Raw genomic sequence first — 22,479 nt, forward strand, 5'->3', positions numbered from 1 at the left:
CAACATCTCAGTTACTCCAAGTAAACATTTCATTCCTGCTTTCTTTGTTGGAATAAGGAAACATTCATTCAAAGTGGTAAATTAAACTTCACATGGAAAAACTGATGGTTAGGAATTGAATCCCAATAGTTCCTTGGAAAGTTTCTGAAATCTTTGCAGAACACCCGGATGCTGGCCAGGTAAGACCTAGGTGCTCCCAGAAACTACATGGATACGAGTTCAGGGGAAATACTCTAGATAGATAAGTTGGATTTGTCATTAGTATTCCTGTCTTTATTCCCATTTTCAGTCAAGTTCAGTCCATCTGGAATTTCATTTTCAATGGAAACAGAGAAGATAAATATAGTAGCAGATCTCACCCTCCATTCTCAAGGTCTCCTTATTACTTTGAAATAGGCTAAAAAGTCCATCTTCCCCACCCACTGGGTGCCTCCCGCCCCCAGTCTGTGTTTTCTGTTGGGTTCATTATCTGCAACGCCCACGGCTCAACACAGCCAGGTCACTTCACAGAAGCCAAAGAAATGATCAGAAATAAGGACTTGATTTGACAATAAGGCCAGATGTGCAGACTGGGACATTTCAAAACCCTCACTTCCCTGCTCATAATTAGTCATCTTCTAGCCAAGACTAGAGTCTGAAGATGTCACAAAATAATGACTTTCTCAGGTAGGAAAAACTGTTTTGTACCTATCATAATAGCCTGGAAAGTAAGCGTTGGCTGGGAGCTTCAAAATAAAGGCTAATCTTCAATTGTTACACTGAAGATACATTTCCACTGAAGCACTAGACATTTTGTCCAGACTGTGCATCAAATGTGCACCTGCTGTGGGTCAGGCAGTGACCTAAACCCTGGGAGTGAACAGACGCCAGAAAAACACAATCTTTTACCTTGAGAAACTGGGTCTTAAAACGACATAGATGCGTTTAATACCCATACAGATAGGCCATGGGCCCACTAACCCTTAGATCTCCATTCTCTCTAGACCAGCAGAAACCTCAGCAACCATGATGACCCATTCCTATCCCTAACTGTATGTTTGTATTTCCCAGGAGACTGTATTCACTTTCTAACAAGATTTATCTATGCATTTATTTTATTAGAGCAACAGGAAAGAGAGAGAGAGAGAAAGGGAGAAAGAGAGAAAATACCTTAGATCTGCTGATTCATTCTCCAAATGGTGTGGGTCGGGCTGAAGCCAGGAGCCAGAAACCCCAGTCTGGTCTCTGAAACAGACAGTAGGGCCCCACGTACCACCTTCCCAGATACAGCAGCAGGAAGCTGGATCGGAAGCACAGCAGCTGAGACACCACACGCTGATATGGGATGCCAACGTCTCAGGCACGGCTTAACTCACTGCATCACAACTCCGGCCCCTATGAATATTCACCAAAAGATCTGTTCTTCTAGATGACTCCAGAATTTAACAGGCTTATGAAGGCTTATGAAGAAATTATCATCACCATTTAACAGCCTTATGAAGGCTTATGAAGAAATTATCATCACCATCTCCATTTTAAAGAAGGTGATAGGAGTGGAAACAGAGAGAAGTGAACATAGCCTCTCTGAGGTCCCAGACCTAGAAGACAAATGTCATGTGAATTCCTGTGGTGTCCCCTCCAGAGCATGACTTCAGATCAAGAGGACTGAAAGAAAATTAAAATGAAATCATTTTCACAAAACCCAGAGCAACCAGAACAGGGCTTGGTAGGCCCCATGGACTCAGCACAATAACCCTCAAACCTGGATACACACATACGCTCCACAGCAATGCCAACTAGTAGTTCTCAACTGTCTGAAGAGGTTTTGTAAAACACTGATACAGGCCTCCCTATCAAAGTAGCTACTGTTTCCTGCAGGGCTGGGGTCAACTGGGCATGATCAGCTTTGCAGTTCCCTTTGTGTCTGGGATATGCATCCTTGGCTGGGAACTTGGGGTGACTTGTGTACCAGATGCCAAACAGGACTATGGGAGAGGAAACCAGTGAGAAATAGCCAAAGATCAGGTGTGAGTGTAAGAAACAATGAATTGGGGCCTGCTGCAATAGCCTAGTGGCTATATTCCTTGCCCTGCATGCACCAAGATCTCATATGGGAGCCGGTTTGTGTCCTAGATGCTCTACTTCCCTTCCAGCTCCTTCTTGTGGCCTAGAAAAGCAGTGGGACTCTGCAGTCATATACAAGACAGAGAAGACACTCCTGGCTCCTGGCTTTAAATTGACTCAGCTCTGGTCATTGTGGCCACTTGGGGAGTGAACCAGTGAATGGAAGATCTTTCTCTCTGTAAATCTGAGTTTCAAAAAAAAGTGAATAAAAGGAAGGAAGGAAGGAAGGAAGGAAGGAAGGAAGGAAGGAAGGAAGGAAGGAAGGAAGGAAGGAAGGAAGGAAGAAAGAAAAAGAAAGAAAGAAACTAACTCTCAGAGATTGTTTTCTCATTTGCAAAAGAGGTCTTTACTGGCAAGTCTGGAAACCACTGCTTACTTGGTCCTCTTCCGCCAACTAAATGACTCCTTCATTCATTTCCTCACTGTGTAAATCTGGGTTGAGTATTAACTTATAATGGTGTGACAGGGAACAAAGCAGATAATGAGCCTTACATACACACACACATACACACACACACACTGTAGGAATTTTAATGTGTCCCATGACTGAGCATGAAGTGTTTCTGTTTGTAATGGCTCACAAATCACAAAGTGTCTAGGGATCGTCCATGGTCACATAACGCGATGTTTGTATCCCTTGTGTGAATGTGATCCCTGTGGCATTAACTCCATTGGTGAAACTACCCATCCAAGATAGCTCATTCTCTCTCTGAGGTTTCTTTGCCATTATTGGGTTTCTTTCTGTCTGCCTGCTTCCATCTCTCTGTCTTGATTCTAAGCCTTTGGGGTCACATGAGACTCATCTGACTTCATCCTGGTCTTTTAAGACTTGGAGACAAGCATCATGAATGACACTCTCAGATCCTTTTGTGAAGTTAACACAGCACACACCAGGTAGCTTAAATGTGCTTCTCCTAGATCTGGGGATGAGGCCTGAATGCCAACATGGTCAGTGTCTGGAAAGCACCCTCTCCTTGGGTTGTAAATGGCTGTTCATTTTCTATGTGATTCATTTTGTTTTCATCTGTTTAAAAGAAAGAGTGACATAGATTGAGAGCAAGAAAAAGGGAGATTCCATCTGCTGGTTCACTCTCAAATGCCTACAACATCCACGGCTGGACCAGGCATCCCAGTTTTGCTTGTGGGGAACAGGTGCCCAAACACTGGAGCCATGACCTGCTGCCACTCAGGATACACAACAGCAGGAAGCTGAATCAGAAGGAGGACAGCTGGGACTTGAACTGACCTCCAACGTAAGATGAAGGCATCCCAGGCATGAGGCTAACCTGTAGGCCACAATACCTACTCCCTAGCTACCTTCTTACTATGACCTTATCTGAGGAAAGGGGTGAATGGCAGAGGGAGTGAGAAAGAGAAAAAGTGAGGGAAGGAGAGAAAGAGAGAGCAAATACACCTACTGATGCCTCTTCTTATTTGATAACATCATTAGGGTTCCATCGAGGTTCTTATCCCAAACTATCTCCCCAAAACTTCATTCCTAATATCACTGTACTAGCAGCTGGGGTTTCAGTGTATGGAGTGGGGGTATACATGATTTAGTACCTGGATATCTCAATAAGGTTCTCCTTCTAAGTATAAGCAAGTGTCAATTAGACACTGACTGAGTAGCTCGTCACAATGCCTACAAAGTGTGGTTTATACAAACTGGTGAAACATTGTAATTCGGTGCCTTCAGATACTTGCACAAAAGAGATTACCACCACCTACATTGCAGAGGATCCTTCATCATAACAGAAAATAAATCACAACAGTAAGTTGTGCTCTTATGCAGACAAGAAGATCAGGGACTGGACAAACCTCTGAGGATGACCTCCACCAAAGACCTCCATCCCGAGGACAGGCGAGATCATGACAGTAAGTTCACAAACCACCCAAGAGGTCATTTTTACCATGGAAGTGGCAACTACTTTACAAAAATCACAAAGCCACTACCCACTCACAATATAGTGAGGGTCATCTGTCGAGTGGGCATCATTCAACAGTGAATGCAGAGGCAAATCTCATCAGTCCCCAGTCACAGAGCAGAACCTGCTTTCTGTTCTGGCAGCAAAATCAAATGACAGAGATTCAAGGCAAGGGTCGTGCTGGGTCTTCTTCCTCTCTTTCCTTAAGCACAGGCCTTGCTCAGGGTAACTGTTCAGTGACAAGATCCAGTTAGGTGAGTGAAAACCAAGACTCCTTAGAGATTGCCTGTATCTTCAGAGGTAACTATTTAGGATTTACTGAAGGGTATCCACCTGACTTCCCAAATGTAAAAGGTCACAGGCTGACAGTCAAGGAGAGCAGTTCCTGGTCCCAGAGATCACAACCACTGAAACCACACCCATGACACTGCTCTTATGCAGACAAGAAGATCAGGGACTGGACAAACCTCTGAGGATGACCTCCACCAAAGACCTCCATCCCAAGGACAGGCGAGATCTTGGAAAACTCCAGTGAAGATGCTAATGTTTCCTCTCTATCCTCTGGGCCACAGTGAGTCTAGGGAGCGGCACAGCAACTGTTGCTCTACCAGTAACCCAAAGGGGATGCAGTACAGAGAGTTTACAAGCTCGAAGGGCCATGGCACTTTCACAGGAGCCAAGAGTTTGGAGAAATGTCATCCCCAAACTAGGCACCAAGGGTCAGAGAACAACTCCTGCCTTCAACACAAACAGAATGTCTAAAGGCACTGTGATAGCTAATAGCTAGTTGCTAGCTATTAACCTACTCATGTTTTCATTGCTCACACTCATATAAAGACACACTGGGATTGGCATAATCATTGTTTTTATTGGATTCATCAAGTGTTAGGAAATTCTTCATTGTATTTCTCAAAGATTCATATTGTAATGTTAGGAAATTTTGGCTTTGAAAAATTATAAAGCTTTTGTTAAAGATCCTTTTAATAACATCAGTTCAATTGTTTTCCCTTTGGATACAACTGAACACAGATGACCTAAAACAGAAAGTCAAAAGATACTATTAAAAATTTCTAATATATTGGCACCTGAATAAGTACATACTTGAAGAGAGAACTGCCTTATTATATGATATTTCTGTGAATGTAGCTAAAACAATATTTAATTACATTATTTCTAAAAGTGTTGCTATTTCTTTTATCATACTTACAGGAAAATGATTCTTATTTATATTGAAATATACTTTCCCCTTCTCTGTCTTTATTCTTTGGCTCCAAAAGTGTTTCTGCAAAGGAACAAGTAACTATCTAATACTGTATATTCTTTTGAGCTGCATAATTTTACCTCTGGGTATTTTATGATTATCCTATGTCATTTATAAAATGATAGTGTGTATTAATATTAGGCCAATTATGTACTCACTAACTGGCACAAACCTACTGTGAGAACTCAAACCTCTACCTAAACACAGAAAGAGCACATTAGATCCACTTCACTTTTCACTTTCGAGACAGACCTGGTTGTCGGGTTCTAGCCCACAGCGTATCCCACAACCTTGTCAGTTGACCAAGCATTTTTCCCAGCACAGTCAGGGCACCATAAAGACACCCACAAATTTATCTTCACTATGTTTACCACCATCCCTACTGAGGCTGCCAGGTATGGTACAAAAGGCAAAGCAGAAGTCAGGAAACAAAGATGGAGTGAACACCAAGCAGCTTCAAAAAGCTGATACAGAAGCTCAGAGAGCTGAAGGAAGCAGCAGGAATCATTCCAGAGAATGAGCTCCATGACCAAGGAACAGGTGGGAAATGGGACAGCTCTTCCAGGCACCAACCCAGCCACCAGCCCACAGCCTCAGGGCCATGACTTTGTGCACCAGTTTCTACCAGTGACTACTTGACAACCAGCCTACACATAAAAGTAATCTGTCTCAATGAACTTGTACATTAGTTGCAAAAGCCTCATAATGATGAAAAAGTCCTGGGAACACTGGGTAACATTTCATTAATCACTGGGTTAGGAACACCCAGCACCATTGAACAAATGGCCGCTCCTTCAAGGAGCAAATGTCAAGACTGCTGCATGGTGAGTTTCTGACACTCATCTAGGGAGACTTGCACAGTACAAGCTTAGGACTAAAGTTCTGTCTCTCAAGAGTGAGCAGCTAATTGCTTCCTTGGGTAACTGTGTACACAGCTAAGATTCTTTGCCAAGGAACAGTTGCAGAGAAGTGGGAAATGGAATGAAAAGCAGGTGAGTGTCTGTGAAGCCAGACTGCTCACATGGCTCTGCCTGTGATGAAAACACAATACAGGAAAAGCCAGGTCAAACATCAACACAGACAAGTAGAAACGCACAACCACAGTCTTAGGATTTTCCCACTGTATGTGAAAACATGCCCTTTATTTAAAAAATCAAATAGTAAAAGCCCTCACTGTCTCACATCTTCCAATCCCATTTCCCAGAAATGTCTCTTCACAGGAATTACAAACCCTTCTCAGAATTTCTACCATGTGCAGATAAATATGCATATGGACTACATGGTTTCCTCTTGTTTTCAACAAAAATAAGGCAACTCTACACAAAGAGCACTACAACTCGTCTTTCTCAATTAAAGGATAATATATATTACTCCATGTAAGTACATAGGAATCTATTCCATTATATAATTCTTTGTTTTAATTTTTGAAAGGATTTCACATTTACAAAGTAAAAATATTTTAAAAATAGAAGTCACATATAGTTTTGCAATTCTCAAATACTAACTCCTCAAAGTTATTTTTCCATTTTCACTTTATTCACAAGGCAAAAACAGATGCTCCTTCTGTCCTCCGGTTCTTTACCCAATTGCCCACAATAGCCAAAGTTAGGCTGGGCTAGGTCAGAATGAAGACAGGAGCCAGGAATCCAACCTGGGTCATGTACATGGGTAACAGAGACAGAAGTACTTGAGGCATCGTCTTCTGCCTTCCCTGGGTGTGTAACTGCAGGAACCTAGAATGAGGAGGAGAGCCAGGAATCAAACCAGGCCACATGCTACAGGATGCAAATATCCTAAGGTCCTTTGAAGTACTGTGCCTAATCTGTGCCCCAAAGATGGGCATCTTATAAGACTGCAGTGTAACTATCACATTGTTATCAGAAAATTAATTTTCACATGATCCCTTGAGTTTTTCAAATTTATCAGTAATATCTTTCCCAATGCAGAATCCTATCCATTGATACACACTGCAGTTGGCTGCCTGTGTTTGTGTGTGTCTCTCTCTGGAATAGTTCCTCATTTTCCTTCTTTGGAGTGCCAACTAGTTAGTTTGTCCCTCAACATGGGTTTGTCTGTCATGTCATTTCTTCCTCATCAAATTCCTCATTCTGAAACTATATGTGCCTCTGACAAGACTACCGCAGCATTTATAGCTGATATAAATGCCCCATGAAGCTAGAACATCTTGTGCTGTACCAAAGGATGGAAGAGCTCAAAAAAATCATGGGGAAATGACAAAAGGACATAAAACATAACTTAAAGGCTCAAGTTTTGGAACACTGGTGTAACTAAGTCACCAATATGATAAGAGGCCATGCTAATGTGATAGATATTTTTAACTGGAAAACAAAAGGAAGCTCTTCTTTGTAGTACAACTCTTGTTGATAAATTTAGAAGTGATGATGAAAATAGAGAACCACCAGCAAATACCGCAGTAGTAGCTGTTTCAGGCAAGAATTCTCAATGGGCATTAAAATTAGTTCAGCGTAAGTATGATGTAAAACAAGATATTTATAAAGCAACAAAAAAATCTCCTGAGAAGACAGAGAAAAAAATAGATCATTTACCACTTGAAGTAAGTGAGGGAAAGAGATCTTAGCGGTGATGAACAAGCACTGCCACACACCTCCTGAGCCCGTGCACCAGGAGGACACACTTCCTGCCGTCAGCCGTGACTGCTCAACATCCACTACGCTCACGAGCAGTCAGGTTGTCTCCAGAGATCTGCCCTCTTCTCCATGTGGTACAAAGAACTTCTTTGGAAACTTTTGGAGGACTGACCCCTACAAGTGAAGTGACTAGGCCCAGGCTACATATATACTACCTTTGAGTATTCCCATCAAATCTTCAAAGAGGTAGATCTCCACTTGTCACTACCCATCCTCACCAAAAGTATATAATGGAGCTCACTTTCCTGGTTAACCCCCAATGCTACAAACCCCCACTTCCCACCACCACCAAATGCCTACAGCAGGTGCAATGGATGGAGCAGAAGGCAGGGAATCTGAGAGCACTAAACACAAATGGGCACACTGAGGTTTTCTTGTGCTTAACAAAACCAGGACTCCAGGCAAGAGCAGGCACTCGTACAAAAATACTAGGACAAGAACAAGACTCTTACATATATGAAGGAAGCTTTTGACAAAGTTTAATCTTTGGCAATGACTCACAGGCTTGAACCTGACCTCAGGTTTCAATGACCTGACATCCAACCTTCCAACATAGCTTCTTAAAAGCCCCAAACAATACTAATGTAGTAATGAGATTTCCCAATAAAACTTAGTAGTAGTAGTAATTACCAACCCTTGAATTCCATTTCACAACCAGTTTCATGTTATTTTGAATTTCATAATGACTTTCAGAAAGGCATTATTATCTTTACAGGTACCAAAAACAAAACATGGAAACCAGAGACGGCAAGTAACTTAGCCAAGCTAGCAGAGCTACAGAGTGAATGTCACTTAAGAAACTGCCACTAAATTAACAAGGTCAAGGCCTCTCTTGATTACCAGGAACATTACTGCACTAAGGGCACCATTTATTATCTCATTTCCTCTCTGCATTTCCCATTTACCAACTGATGAGGAAGAAACCTCTGCTAGCTCCTAAAAGACAACACAGATTTCACAAGATGGGTGGGTTTAAAACCTCTGCTGGACCTAGGTGCCTTCCAAGATCTGGTTTCTTATAGACCCTTACAAACCAGTCTGGGGTTAAGGCAACTCGCATGTACAAAATAATGACAGTCCCATGCCCAATCACTGACATTAGAGAAGGTTAACACAGACAGTCTGATGATAAACTGAAGAGTAGAGAAAGACAGATAGGGCCAGGAAGGCCTTTGGGACAGTGCTATCCACCATTACGCCCAGGACTGTGTGTCTGCTCCCTCAACACTCTCCTACCTGCAGGGGCAGAGCCGAGAACAGCCACACCCACACTGCAGGGAGGAAGCAGCAGCAGGAGGGAAGGGAGAACAGCCAGCAGGTGCTGAGCACCTGAGGAGTAACCACTCTCACTCTCGCAAACAATTCCCCAGGTGGGCAGTGTCCCCGGTCACAAATGCAGAAAGGGAGGGTCAGAGAAGGTGGTGAACCTGCCTAAGTCACCCAGTCACTGATTAACAACTGCAACAACAAAGTCAGGCCAAAACCCGAGTGTTCCTGGAACCAACATCTGTCAAAGTGGGTTTTACTTTTGGTGTGTAATTCCTAAGAGTCAAAGAAAGCTTTCTGAAAAGCAAACTTAAGAAGATACAGCCTGCTGTGGACAAATTCTCATGCAGTTCCAGCCCAGGATGTGACTATAATGACAGAAGCTAGTAAGATGATGTAAGCTTATGAGGGTAGAGCCCAGAACTGATAGGATAGATTTCTTTATAAGAAGAGACACTAGACAGCTCCACTCCCATCCCACAACATTCTTGCTCATCATTATGTGAGAACACAACAGAAAAAGGCAGACTCCAGCAACCAGAATGAATGGAATGAGCCAGCACCCTGACCTTGGATTTCCCAGCCTTGGAAACTGAACTGCAAGGACACAGATGTCTGTTGCTAAAGCCCCTGCTCTACGGTACTCTGCTTTGCTAGCCATGACAGAGTAAGACAGAACCCCTCCATCACTCAGGCCAGCATCCTGACTGATTTGTGGGTTTTGTTCTCATATGAGCACATACCTCCAATCTATGTAAGCACGTGTTTCCAGTCAACATAAACACCTTAATATTACAAGGCCTACAACAATGAAGACACTCTGTAAAACAGAAACATAAAAAATAAGAGGTGAAACATTTTCTTTTCAAAACCTGTTGTGGCTTCAACTACATCTTCCAAAAGGCCAATGTTGGGAGTCTAATCCCTAGTGTCAACAAATCAGACTACTTGGAATTAGGGTCTTGCAGGCCTAATTAAGGTAAGATCATGCTGGGTGAGGGAGGGCCTATCCCTTTTCAGGAGGAGGCAATCTGGAGTGAGACGCACAGGAGGACAGGCAGAGGTGGGAGACAGAGCTGCAAGTGATGCTGAGGACCTTCAGCGAGCGGCAGAAGCAGGGGCAGAGTCCACGGGCAAGCAGGACTCTTCTCCCGGGTCTTCCAGGGGAAGGCTCTCCTGAGGGTACCCGGATTTCAGCTTTACAGTCTCCACCACAGCGTGTCACCCTAATGAATAACATTCATATGGAACAAACATTGGGGAAGTGGTTACAACCCTGGAGAGGAAACCCCCAAGCCCATAATGCAGTTCCTAAGTTCCTGCTCACTTCCAAAGCCAGCTTCTTGCTGATGCACGCTGTGGCAGGCAGCAGATGACACGTAACTGCTTGGGACCCAGATTGTGTTCCTGGCTCCTGACTTCAGCTTAGCCCAGTCTCAGCTGATGTGGGCATTTGGGGAGTTGAATTAGCAAAAGGAGAAGCTGTTGCTATATCTCTCTCTCTTTCCACCTTCCAAATAAGTATTTAATAAATAAATAAATAAAAGTGTTAAGCCAGCTGAAAAAAAATTATGACACTTATACAAAGGTCAATTCTATATGCTCATCATCATTATGACCACAATCAATGAGAATTTCTGAGAAATACCATGATTTATAGTAAATCAAACTTCAGCTGTTGCCTACACAGGGTCAGAAAGGAGCACTCAGGAAGCAGCCCCGTGGCGGAGGTTGCCGGGGTCCAGATGTTTGTGTCCCCCTAAATCCATATGATGAAATTTCAGCCCCTTTAGGAACAGAATCTGGAGGTATGGATTTGAGAAGTAATGAAGTTATGTGAGTGGAACCCTCGTGAGCAACACATATACGTTCACATACAGAAGAGATCCCAGAGAGCTCCTGAGCCCTGCCACCTCACCAGGACGCGTTGTGAGGACGTTATCCCTGAACCAGACACTGAGACAGCTAGCATGCTGTCCTGGACTTCCCAACCCATGGGACTCTGAAACACTGCTGTTTATGAGCCACCCAGCCTACAGTTCCATCTCCATCCATCCATATAAACTATGGAGGATGCAAAGCGAGAGTTGCAGAAGACAATCGGTCTTGTTCCATGGATGAATCCTTCTTCACTCGATGATTGGCTTAAAGTGAGCAGGTGATGGGAGACTCTTGGACTTGGAGGAGGCCACAGTAGTCTGAAGGTCACAGGAAGCAGCTGGAGTCAGCTCTGCTGGTGGCTGTCAAGCAGTAGGGCCCCATGCAGAGGAAACCCCCCAAGAAGCACCGGGCCCACGTTTTCTCCCCAGGCCAGCCCCACTTCCCCTTGTCAGCACTACCCCTGGTCTATTTTGACAAAGCTGTTTCCACCCAGTACGGTTCCACACCCATGCAGACACCAAGGAGCCCAGGCCACCCTAGAGACCATTGTTCATGGTGGAAAACCCAACACATGGCCTTCCCACATAGCAGGCTGTGCAGAATGGGACTGCTCGGCATCCCCAGGAGCTGGTGCAGCTGTGGGGAACTGCAAGCCAGGCTGTACCCAGCAGGCAGGGCTTCCTGGCACTGGGATTCATGTGGGGGGTGGAGGTGGTCAAGCTCTGGGCTTAGAATCCTGACTTGAGATCATTGAAAGAAGGTTAGACTAGGAAGCGATACACCTTGCCCATCCAACTGGGTTCCATGAGGGAATAGGGAAGCAGATCAGTTGTTTTGCCAGGCAGAATCTCAGATGCAGAAGGAACAACATATTGAAAAGCAGAACACCGAGCCAGGACAGTGAGGTTTCGCAGAAGCAGCTGCTGTAGACAACGAATATCGTATGAGAAAACAAGGTGAAAGTATCAGACTGGAAAATCCAGAAGGTCCCTGCAGAGCCCCAACTGGGGCAGCCACTGCTGATGGAAGTCAACAGAGCTGCTTCCAAAAGTGCAGACAGAAAGGCACTCTAGACTCTGATTCAGCCTGATGTTGCCAGGGTGACACTGTCCAACAGGAGGCAAAGAAGATGAAGGCAGGCCCTTCACTCTCCTGGCTCCAATCTCCTGATGAACAACCAGGTCCAACCACCTGGACCCTCAGTCCTTTAGGCTACAGCGAATGGTTACAGCCCCAGCATACTGAGCATGCACTGGGCAAGAGGCAAAACAGCAGAGACCCACTCCCCAGGTGCAGACCCTGGAGCCTACAGCCAGGCCAGAATCCTAGCTCTCCATCCAGCCCTGTGCCTCGAGTCCACCCTGCCCCCAGTCCTCAGGCCTGCTGGCGCCAGGCCCATAGCACTTATCTGGGTTGACTGCCTCTCCCCAGTAGACAACTGAGTTAAGACCCCTGGCTGAGAAGGAAACCAGGTGGGGATTGTGCATTGCAGTAAACTCCGCCCTGTCCATTTGCAGGGCTTCCGGCTCCAGGAAGGCAGGGACATTCTGATGGGGCAAGCCTATGGGCTCTGGGAGCAGAATGCAGAGCAAGGGAGGGCAGGGGTGGAGTGGGCAGAGAGAGAGGAGAAAAGCAGCAGAAAGGCTGCAGCAGACAGGCAGCACCAGGACGGGAGCGAGGCAAGGTCATACTGAACCCAAACAGGGACACTTGAGAGGCAGGCAGGCCAACACAGGGTCCTGACTTGGGAATATTCTGGGCACAACACATTCCGGAGTCCCTGCCTAAATGTGTCTGACTCATCTTGACTTCCACTCAGGAGGCAAGAGGGAAAAGTCCAAGGTTCCCAGCCCACTGCTCTCTTTCTGACCTCTTCATTCATTTCCTTCCCTTGCGAACCAACGTGGGCAAAACAATTAAGTCAGTTAGAAAGCTATGGAATGTGGCAACAGATTAGAGTTGGGGCATCAGTGTGAAATTCAGGTCATGCTAACATAGACATAGAAGGATATATGCACAAAGGGGACTCTCTCTCTCTCTCACACACACACACACACACACACACATTTTATGGCTATCAGCCTTTTAGAAAAAAACATCACAGCAGCAATGAACACATCCAGCATGCCTGTCTTGATGCCTAATGTCTCCAATGACATGAACAAGGGCTCCTGGGAGAGACGGCAGATTTCAGGTCTGGGCAGGAAACATACTAAAGAATTTTGGAATGTCTTGCAACACCATAAAATATGGAAGTATAATCAATCCTGCAACCAGAAGGTGTGTCAGAGGAACACAGGCAGTAGCTAACAGAGCTTCCAACACCTAAAGCTGGAAAACGTGGGGCAACAAAATAGACTCATATTGTATTATAACTTTAATCTATTATAAATGAGCAAACCGATACCCACAAGCCCATGCTGATGTCTCAGTGCAATGGATGCCTGCAGAAAAGATCCAAGATGGCTGAAGCAGAAGCTTTACACACTAGGAAAGGCGTGTCAAAACATTGCCCTTAATGTGGGCAGTGCACAGTGACTTCCTTCCTAAGAGTACAACACAGAAAGCATGTGAGAAGCCAACCCGACATAGAACAACTTGGCAGTGGAGATACATGGCAGCCACCACCTGAGCCAGCTGGCCCGAGGTAAGGTACTCTGGCAGGAGAAGCCTTGGCATGGCGTGGTATAGAGGGTACTCTATCTTGTGATCTTCCTCCTCAAACTTACAGATAATCCCAGACTGTCAGGACAAAAACAGACAAGCCCTATCGGAGGGATATTCTACAGTCACCAGACCAGGGCTCCTCAACACTGCCAAGGTCCTCAAGGACAAGACATCAGAGAGGCTGTCAGAGCCCAGAGAAGCCTAAGGAAGCATGATGATGGGTGTCACATGCGGAGCAGGGATGGTGAGCCAGTGCCCATCTCCCACATCTGAATGTAATTTCTTTTTTTTTTTTAAAGATTTATTCATTTTATTACAGACAGATATACAGAGAGGAGGAGAGACAGAGAGGAATCTTCCATCCGATGATTCACTCCCCAAGTGAGCCACAACGGGCCGATGCGCGCCGATCCGAAGCCGGGAACCTGGAACCTCTTCCGGGTCTCCCACGGGGGTGCAGTGTCCCAATGCATTGGGCCGTCCTCAACTGCTTTCCCAGGCCACAAGCAGGGAGCTGGATGGGAAGTGGAGCTGCCGGGATTAGAACCGGCGCCCATATGGGATCCCGGGGCTTCCAAGGCGAGGACTTTAGCCGCTAGGCCACGCCGCCGGGCCCCTGAATGTAATTTCTGCTGAAGTGCTTGGGAAGGCAGCAGTTGACAGCTCGAGCAGCACGATTCTTGTCACCCACAGGGGAGACTCAGATGGAGTCCCATTTTCTGGCTTCTGGCTTCTGCCTGGCCCAGCCCTGGCCACAATGCCTACCCCTAAAGGTTCTCGTTTTTAAGGTGGAAAATTTTCCTCCAGATGCAGGATGCTCTGTGGTGTGGTGTGGTATGGATATGTTCCCCAAATTCCACAGGTAGACACTTAACCCCCAATGTCATATAAGGTGAAGATATTTGAGAGGTGTGACCTTCAGGAAGAGGTCAGGTCATACAAGTGCCATCCTCAGGAAGCAAGTGATACATGGGTGGAGTGACGCGTGAATGGATCGTCATATTGATGGCTCTGCTACAAAAGCAGCTCCCTCTGACACACTTGCTGTGTCCCCACTTCATGACCCAGCAGGAAGGCCCTCAATGCCAAAAAGATGCTGGCACCAGGCTACTACGCTTCCCAGCCTCCAGGATGGTGAGCTGAAAAAGCACCCAGTCTGTGATATTCAGTCATACATCAGAAAACAGGCCAAGATGTCCTGCATCCTACAGTAGGTCTGCATCCACCACAATCATTTCTGGCAGAGTGACAAAACTAGACGGAGGGCACAGAGCTCCAGAGGAATGTGATTCCTGGAAGAGCACTGACTAGCCCCCAGTCTTCTGTGTTGCAAGGCTTCTAGAAGGCACCCCAGGAGGACAGAGGGAAGTAGAGGGCTGAGCCCGGATCAGGGTTTTGCCATTTGCTTCACTCCAAACCAGCAGTAACACCTACTGGATTGTGAACTTTGTCCAGCTCCTTGGACAAGCCAGGGTCCCAGGGGGCAGAAACAGGAGGCGTGAGCTCTGGGAAGAAATGCGGCTCACAGTCTGCTCTCCAGCCCCTGGGAGAAGATGCGCATGGAGACGGATGCACCTGAGGTGTAGCACTTATGTTGATTTAGTAAATGGTTTCTTGAAGCTTCTAAACATTAGTCTCAAGTCAGAGAAAAAGAAAAGAATCTGAAATTATGCAAAAGCCTAGAGCAATGGTGTGTGCTTTGTACATTCCACGGATTCTTTCATTTTTTTCAAAGACTGTAAAGAATAAATGAGACAGTCACACAAAGTGCTCAGACCAGCATGAACATGGCATCTAAGCTATCATGCTTACTGGTAACAGTACTACTAGCAAATACTAACTTCATGAGGATCACCACTAGCAATCCCCCTGGACACTATCCTACTATCAAACAACCCCTAATAGACAGTGCCTAGCAGTATCTGTTACACTTCTCAATGCCCATTATTCTTCAAGAAGCAAATACTGGTTGACTGATACAATGCACAAACAGTTGAAGAAACGAACAAAGGAAAAGATCAAGTCTTAGAATATGGGATGGGAGTGATTCTTAAGAGGTAGGCAAGCTAGTGGGTACCAAGACCTAGATCAGGAGTCAAGACCTAACTAGTCCTAAATCCTGTGTTCAGCAAATGACTCATGGAGATCTGAGCAAGGATGAGAGAGACAGACAACAATCAAGTGAGCTCAGCATAGGCACAAAGTTTGGACACAAACAGAAGAGGACAAAAGTGGCTCTCACAGCCACTTGATTCAGGCTCTTTGTTTTAAAGATGGAAGGATAAAAGGAGTCAACTGCTGCTCAGTGCTCCACGGCAGCAGTCCAACAGCCCTGAAGACTGTGGTCTGAGATGGACATCACCCAGCAGCTCAGTGGCTGGATACATTGTATCTCCCCCAGATTGGTGGCTAATCTAACCCATCAGCTGGGTTACAAGTCCCTAGATAGCTGACTCCACAGGATTTCTGGGTGTGTCTGTGAGGATGTATACAGATGAAAACATCATTGGAATCAATGGATTGCCTAAAGAAGATGGCCCACCTTTAGTTATGTGGGTAGCACCCAGGCTTTCGAACATCAGAAAGCAAGATAAATCAAAAGCTGAAGAGAAGGCAGAAAAAGCCTGCATTCCACAAGTGCCTGATCTCTTGAGCTGGGATACAAATCAGTTCCTGCCATTGGTAGTACTTGTTCTCAGGTTTGAAACCTGAACTGGAACCGGCAAGGTCACCTCTCCAGCTCTGGCTTTGCCAGCTGTACCACCCACTCCCCTGAGTCTACACACCTTATAAATGAAATTCTGGAACTTCTCACTCTCCTAAACTACATCAGCCAACACTTTATAATAAACAACCTTCTCTCACTAGAAAGAAACATTTAACTATAGACACAGATAGATACACAGCAAATCTCATTTCTGAGACTCTGGAGAACCTTGCCGAGTGCAATCTGCATAACACACTCAGTCACAGCACCTTGTTTGTGGTGGGCAAATGGACAAGGACAGCGAAGGAGGACTGCCACGTCACACCAGTCACCACACAAGACACTGCAGAGAGCCAAAGCTCTGCTCCAGGAACAGCTGGAGAGTCCCAAGCACATAGCCAGCATCAGATTTCTTCCCACACTGCAGACAGGAAGGGTCTCAACATCAGGAGAAGCAGAGCTGTTTGCAGCAGGAGTGAAAAAAATGCAGACACATGGAGATAAAAGTGAGAGAGAGGAAGAAAAGGAGAGACAAATGCAGAGGAGGTGAGGACAGACAACAGAGAACCCGCCTGCTAATCAGACAGGGCAGTGCAGGCTTAAGGGCCTGGGGTCAGAAAACTCGTGGTGTGGATTCAGAGTCATGGTCAACTGGCAGGAAAGTTACGGCACAGTCCCTCCAAGTCCCCAGCTGCCTTGTCTGTGAGGGGCAAGTGGCCACAGTAAGCTGGTGACCCTCCTCAATGTTTGGCTCAGAGCAAGAACAATGACTCGCCCCTCTTCTGGTCCAGATGCCCCACATGGTGACGTGATGCAGTCTCCCACCAGACTTTCATGCCATGAAAGGGCAAGTGACTACAAAGTTAAGCAAATGGAAATGCTTTACTCCATTTCTCCAAGCAGGCTAAGGATGGGGTAGGAGGGCTTTGAAGAAGAGGTTCTTTCTGTCATGCTTTAAGTGTCCAGTCCAAAACTGGTACCCTCCAATTCAATAAACGCAAGGAAACTTTCCCCAGCCACAGCCCATGCATGCATGCGACAATACCCCAGAACCCAAACCAACTCCCTAAACCAGGGCAGCCCCAGGAGGAAGAACCAATGGTCAACCAAACTGAGTGCTGCTTCGAGAGACATCTGAATGCAAACCACCGGGGAGATCACAGACACTGCACACTACAAAAGCTGGCCACTAGTGACAATCACAGCAATCGCCACCTACAGTGATAACTCCAGTGGCCTTCCAGTCACTGGGAGGCTGCCTGTTGGACATGTGGGCCTGATGGAGGCTCACACAGACTGACTCTCAGGGCTGGTCCAGCCATGGCTCCCCACCTGCACAGCCCATTGCAGGCAACACTGGGAAAGCTTAGGAAGCTTGGTGCCATCTGTGGCTGTGGCTGTGGCTGCTCAGTGACAAAATTATCAGAAAAAAACAAAATGAGGCACATTTTCCGCTGCCCTGACGAATACCTCCTCTGCACTTGCCCTCATGCATTGACATTAATTGAACTCTGCACTTACTACTAAAAATAAATTCCAGGTCAAATGCAACATCAAAAACCTCAATATGAAACCACAAGAAACAGTAGTAGAGAAATGGGTGCATACCAGCGGTGTTTTCAAAAGACCTTTCTGTTTCAAGTGCAGAGTTCCAAGTGGGCTGGGCGCTTGTTCACCACTGCAAACACTGAATACAGGAAGCCACCTTCACAAGCGCCCTGTGGCTCCCCATGGGGACCGGCGCATATCCACAGACAGAAGCTATCTGATGACCTCTCCCAAAAGCCACAGAAGACCAGCGTGGGAACAACAGGCAGGCAGCCAAGAGATGTCCCAAGGAGGGCCAGAGTCCAAACAGCAGCGTGAGGGAACAAAGAGTCAGCACTGTTACAGAATGTCTGGGATTAGGTGATTTATACAGACAAGAGGCTATTTCGGATGCAAAGCCTACCAAAAGCCGTAACAAGTGTGCTCTGATGGAGGCCTGGTGAGAGAATGGCAAGCAGGCACAGGTGGGAGTCAGAACAGGGAGCTGGGCTCTCATGGCAGCTAAGCCTTTAACACAAGGAGGGAAAAAAATGCAGACATGGAGTTAAGAGAGGGAGAGAGGAAGAAAAGGAGAGACAAACGCAGTGTCAAACTGTTCACAAGGACTCCAGTGTCGTGACCCACACACCTCCCGCTAGGCCCCGCCTCGGGGCCTCACGTTCTCACCCATGACCTGCAACCACAGCAAAAACCAACAGGAAAGAAGCCTATCCAGTCTGCATGTCCAACCATGGGCTGGGGTGGGAGGGAACAACACTGAGGCCAGCCAGGCAAGGAACTGGAAGGAAAAATAGGTAATGTGGGCTCCTCCCACTCACCGACTTTCACTCCTTTGGGCCAACTCCACAGTCCCATGGTCACTCAAGTAGTACTGGTCACTCTGCAACTAAAACAAGAGAGGCTGGACATCCATAAAAGACTTGCCCAAGGTAACAGAAAAGTGGGAGTTGGAGCCAGAGTGGACTCCAGGTGTCTGACTCCATATTCCAGTACTCCCATGTCATGTCAGGAACATCACTAACAGCCCAAGTTTATAGACAGGCAGGCATGGTGCACACGCCTTTCTGGTGGTTTATGGCCCATGTAGCTGACTTCCAGGCAGGGTGTAGGCACCTTCAGGGCAGGCAGATACACATACACAAGCACTAATGGGTGTGTGTCTTTCTCAGAACACTGCTAGAGACCACATTTGCCCTGACAATGTCTTAGGATTATGAGATTTGGATTCCTGGCACCTGCCCTAGCTCTGTTTTTCCCGTGTTCATAGGAGGCAAGCAAGACTGCTCATTTTTATAGATAGGGCAGCAAAGCTCTCAGAATCTGCTCTGGTGACTGTATTCCCTTCTGCCCTTTCCTTGACAACACAGTAGCTGCTTCCAGCCCTCCAGATGCCATGGGGAATGGTAATTGACAGAAATGCCTGTGGTCCTATTATGTCCACTCCTGTTCCCATGCTTCACCACCTGAACTGCCACTGAAGGAATGTAGAGCCCTTGGTAGATAAAGCCATGCAAGCATTAAGTGCTCCTGCAGAAAGGCCCAGCAGGCTCAACACTGACCCACCCTGCACAAGTGGAGAATGAGATCATGAAATGAAAATGAAGGGGAGATGTGTGTGTGAGAGGGAGAAGTGCACAGATGGAAGGAACGGAAGGAATTCTTCCTGCTCCTCAGCAGGTTGGCTCCTGGGGGGCCCTACTCTCAAGCTTCACTCCAGAGCCACAACAGACAATTTTCTCTCCAAGATGCCTCCCTGTGTGGACCGGGTCCCTTAACTGCATGAACACAGTCACCCCGCTATATCTATAGGTTCTGCATCCATGGAATTCAATCAGCTATGCACCAAAAACACTTGGAAAAAGTAAATGCATCTTACCAAACACATACTTCTGAATCAATAGTGCAACTAACTTCACAGCAGTGGCACTGTCATGGGCACTGGAAGTGATCTAGGTATGATGTAAAGGACAGGGAAGGATGTGCAGTTTAAATGGAAATACTATGTCATTTATATATGAGATTTAAGCACTGTCAATCTGGGGATCTCTAGGGGTCCTGGGATATTCACACCACCCATAGCAGGGTACCATTCTACTTGGTGCAGTAGAGCATCCCAGGCAGGGAAGTGTCTCCCATCTTCACTGCAAGCCCTCACTATCCATCTCTTTCTATCCCTGAAATGACTAGCGCAGATGAGATAAGAAACACAAATGAACTTGGAAACACTATGATTTCTCAGTTAATTTGAAAGGGAAAGTGAATGAGTGAGTGAGTGAGAGAGAGAGAGAGAGAGAGAGAGACGCAGAAAGACAGAGATCTTTCATTTGTTGGCTCACTCCCCAAATGCACATAACAACCAAAGCTGACCAGGCCAAAGCCAACAGCTGGACCTCCATCCAGGTCTCCCACATGAGTGGCAGTGACATAAGTACTTGAACCATCACCTGCTGCTTCCCAGGGTGTGCATCAACAGGAAGCTGGATCAGAAGTGAAAGGGCTGAGACCCACAACCAGGTACTAGGAAATGGAAGGTGGGCTATTGGGGACACTTCAGGACCAATACAAATGAGCCCCAGAGCTGCACAACAACAGCCTCTCTGCTATCTTTTCAATGCAAGCTTCTTTGACTCCTCATCAGCCCACACTACTTTCTCACCCTTCTTCTTTCTGTGCCTGCACAAGTTCAGATTCTTTTAAGAAATCAAACTCTGTTCCTTTTCATGTTATTCATTCTTCCCAACATCTTGTTTAAAGACAACCACCCTCATTCTTTCCTCTGAATTGGTAAAACTTTCCTCTTTTGGTTATCTCTTCCTCTCCTTTCCCATCCTGACTCCTTCCCTTTCAGTTATTTATTCATTCATTTGTTCTCCCCACATCCACACTGTGGGGCCCAAAGCAGGGCCAGACACTGTGCCAAGACTGGGATACACAAACAAGTTCAGCAATAACAGGTCAGAGAGGCAGGGGAGGGGCTAGGAGAAACTACCATAGTGCACAGTAACCCGGTGTAACTACGGCAGGTCGCACAATGCCCGGGACAGTCTGAGTGACTAAGTGACTGAGTGACGGTCTCTGCTGGTAGGCAAGGGGCTGGGTGGGACCAGGAGGTGATGATGCACAGGCCCTTTCCCAGACAGACTTGAGGAAAGGTTAAAGGCAAAGAACAGCAGACCAAAGACTTTGAAAGAGTCTGGCACAAGGAAGGCTCTCTAAATACTGCAATTGGTTGAGAACACAAAACACATTTTCCATTTTGGGATATTTCCTCCTCCACTCCAGGCAGCACACTTTAGCTCTTAATCTGTATCACTTCATTCAATATCCACATCTTCATGAGGTAGACACCAACATCTCCATTTTACAGATGAAGAAACCAAGGCATAGACCAGTTAAGTGATTTGGTCAAGGTGAGGCAAGCAGCAACACTCAGCAACGACATGACTGAAGCCAAGCCACATACCTCATGCTCATTGTAGTGAAAAGCGCATCATTCAAGGAGGTGGAAAGACTAAGCACAGAACAGATGAGCTAGGCAGAAAAGATACTTCTACTGCAGATGCTCAAAGGCATTCTGATCTGATTCAATAGCCCCTGCACTCCCTTCTCCTCTTCTCAAGGCAGCCTCTGCATGTGTTAACAAGACAGCGGGCACATTCTAGACTCTGAAGACAGAAGTTGAGTGTTCTCCTAAGAGACAGTGGGCACCCTGCCTGGTTAGGGTCACAGGCAGCACTCCTTAGGCACAGGACCAAGTAGACCAATGGTGAGTACAGGTCAGGGTGAGCCAATGCAAAGTCCACCCCCAAGCACTTGGGTGCAGCAATGGAAACCAGGTTCAAAACTTAAGAACCATCACAAAACTGATGTTGCAAGAAACCATAAGTGCCAAAAGCTCTTTTGGGTCTCAGAGGGCTCATGAGCAGAAAATCCCTTACCTTAATTCTCCAAATGTTTCAGCTTCTGTCCAGGGAAGGACAGTTCTCAAGTCCTTCTGGAGCACTGAGTGAATGGGCACGTTTTTTTAGATTCAAATAATCTAAATCACTGGTATAACAGGATTCTAGAAAAATATAAGAGGAGAGAGAATTGTTACTGTCAATGCTTGACTGTAACAGATGGGTTATTAAGATGCTTCACTCTATGAAAAATGAATTACATATTTACTGTGTGGTAAATGAGAAGTACCAGAACAGCAGGCAATTATTGGGCAAATATTACATGCCAAGTCCTGTCATGGGCGTTGTACATACAGTGATCTATGTAATCCCACAAGGTCTGCTTTAATATTCCTACTCTTCATTCCAAGTGACCAGGCCACAACTAACGGTTGGGTCTTCTCCCTGCCATGGACATGGTCACCAATTCCATTTCCCTTTCCCATCAGTTTTTCACCCATCAGATTCCAGCAAGAGAGGAACAAGTACAGACTCAAGGACTTCTTGCTTAGAA

General features: G+C 46.1%; 1 long non-coding RNA gene across 5 annotated transcripts in view; it reads right to left on the bottom strand.

The window, feature by feature from the left end:
• Window positions 1-22,479, bottom strand: part of LOC131481132 (uncharacterized) — a 260,332-nt gene that overhangs the window by 91,429 nt on the left and 146,424 nt on the right. For all 5 annotated transcript variants that reach the window (XR_009246051.1, XR_009246053.1, XR_009246052.1 and 2 more), the window contains exon 5: window positions 21,966-22,090. This is a non-coding gene — a long non-coding RNA (uncharacterized LOC131481132). The remainder of the gene's footprint in view (window positions 1-21,965; window positions 22,091-22,479) is intronic.

Source organism: Ochotona princeps, chromosome 9, assembly GCF_030435755.1.
Source record: "Ochotona princeps isolate mOchPri1 chromosome 9, mOchPri1.hap1, whole genome shotgun sequence".
Lineage (NCBI taxonomy): Eukaryota > Metazoa > Chordata > Mammalia > Lagomorpha > Ochotonidae > Ochotona > Ochotona princeps.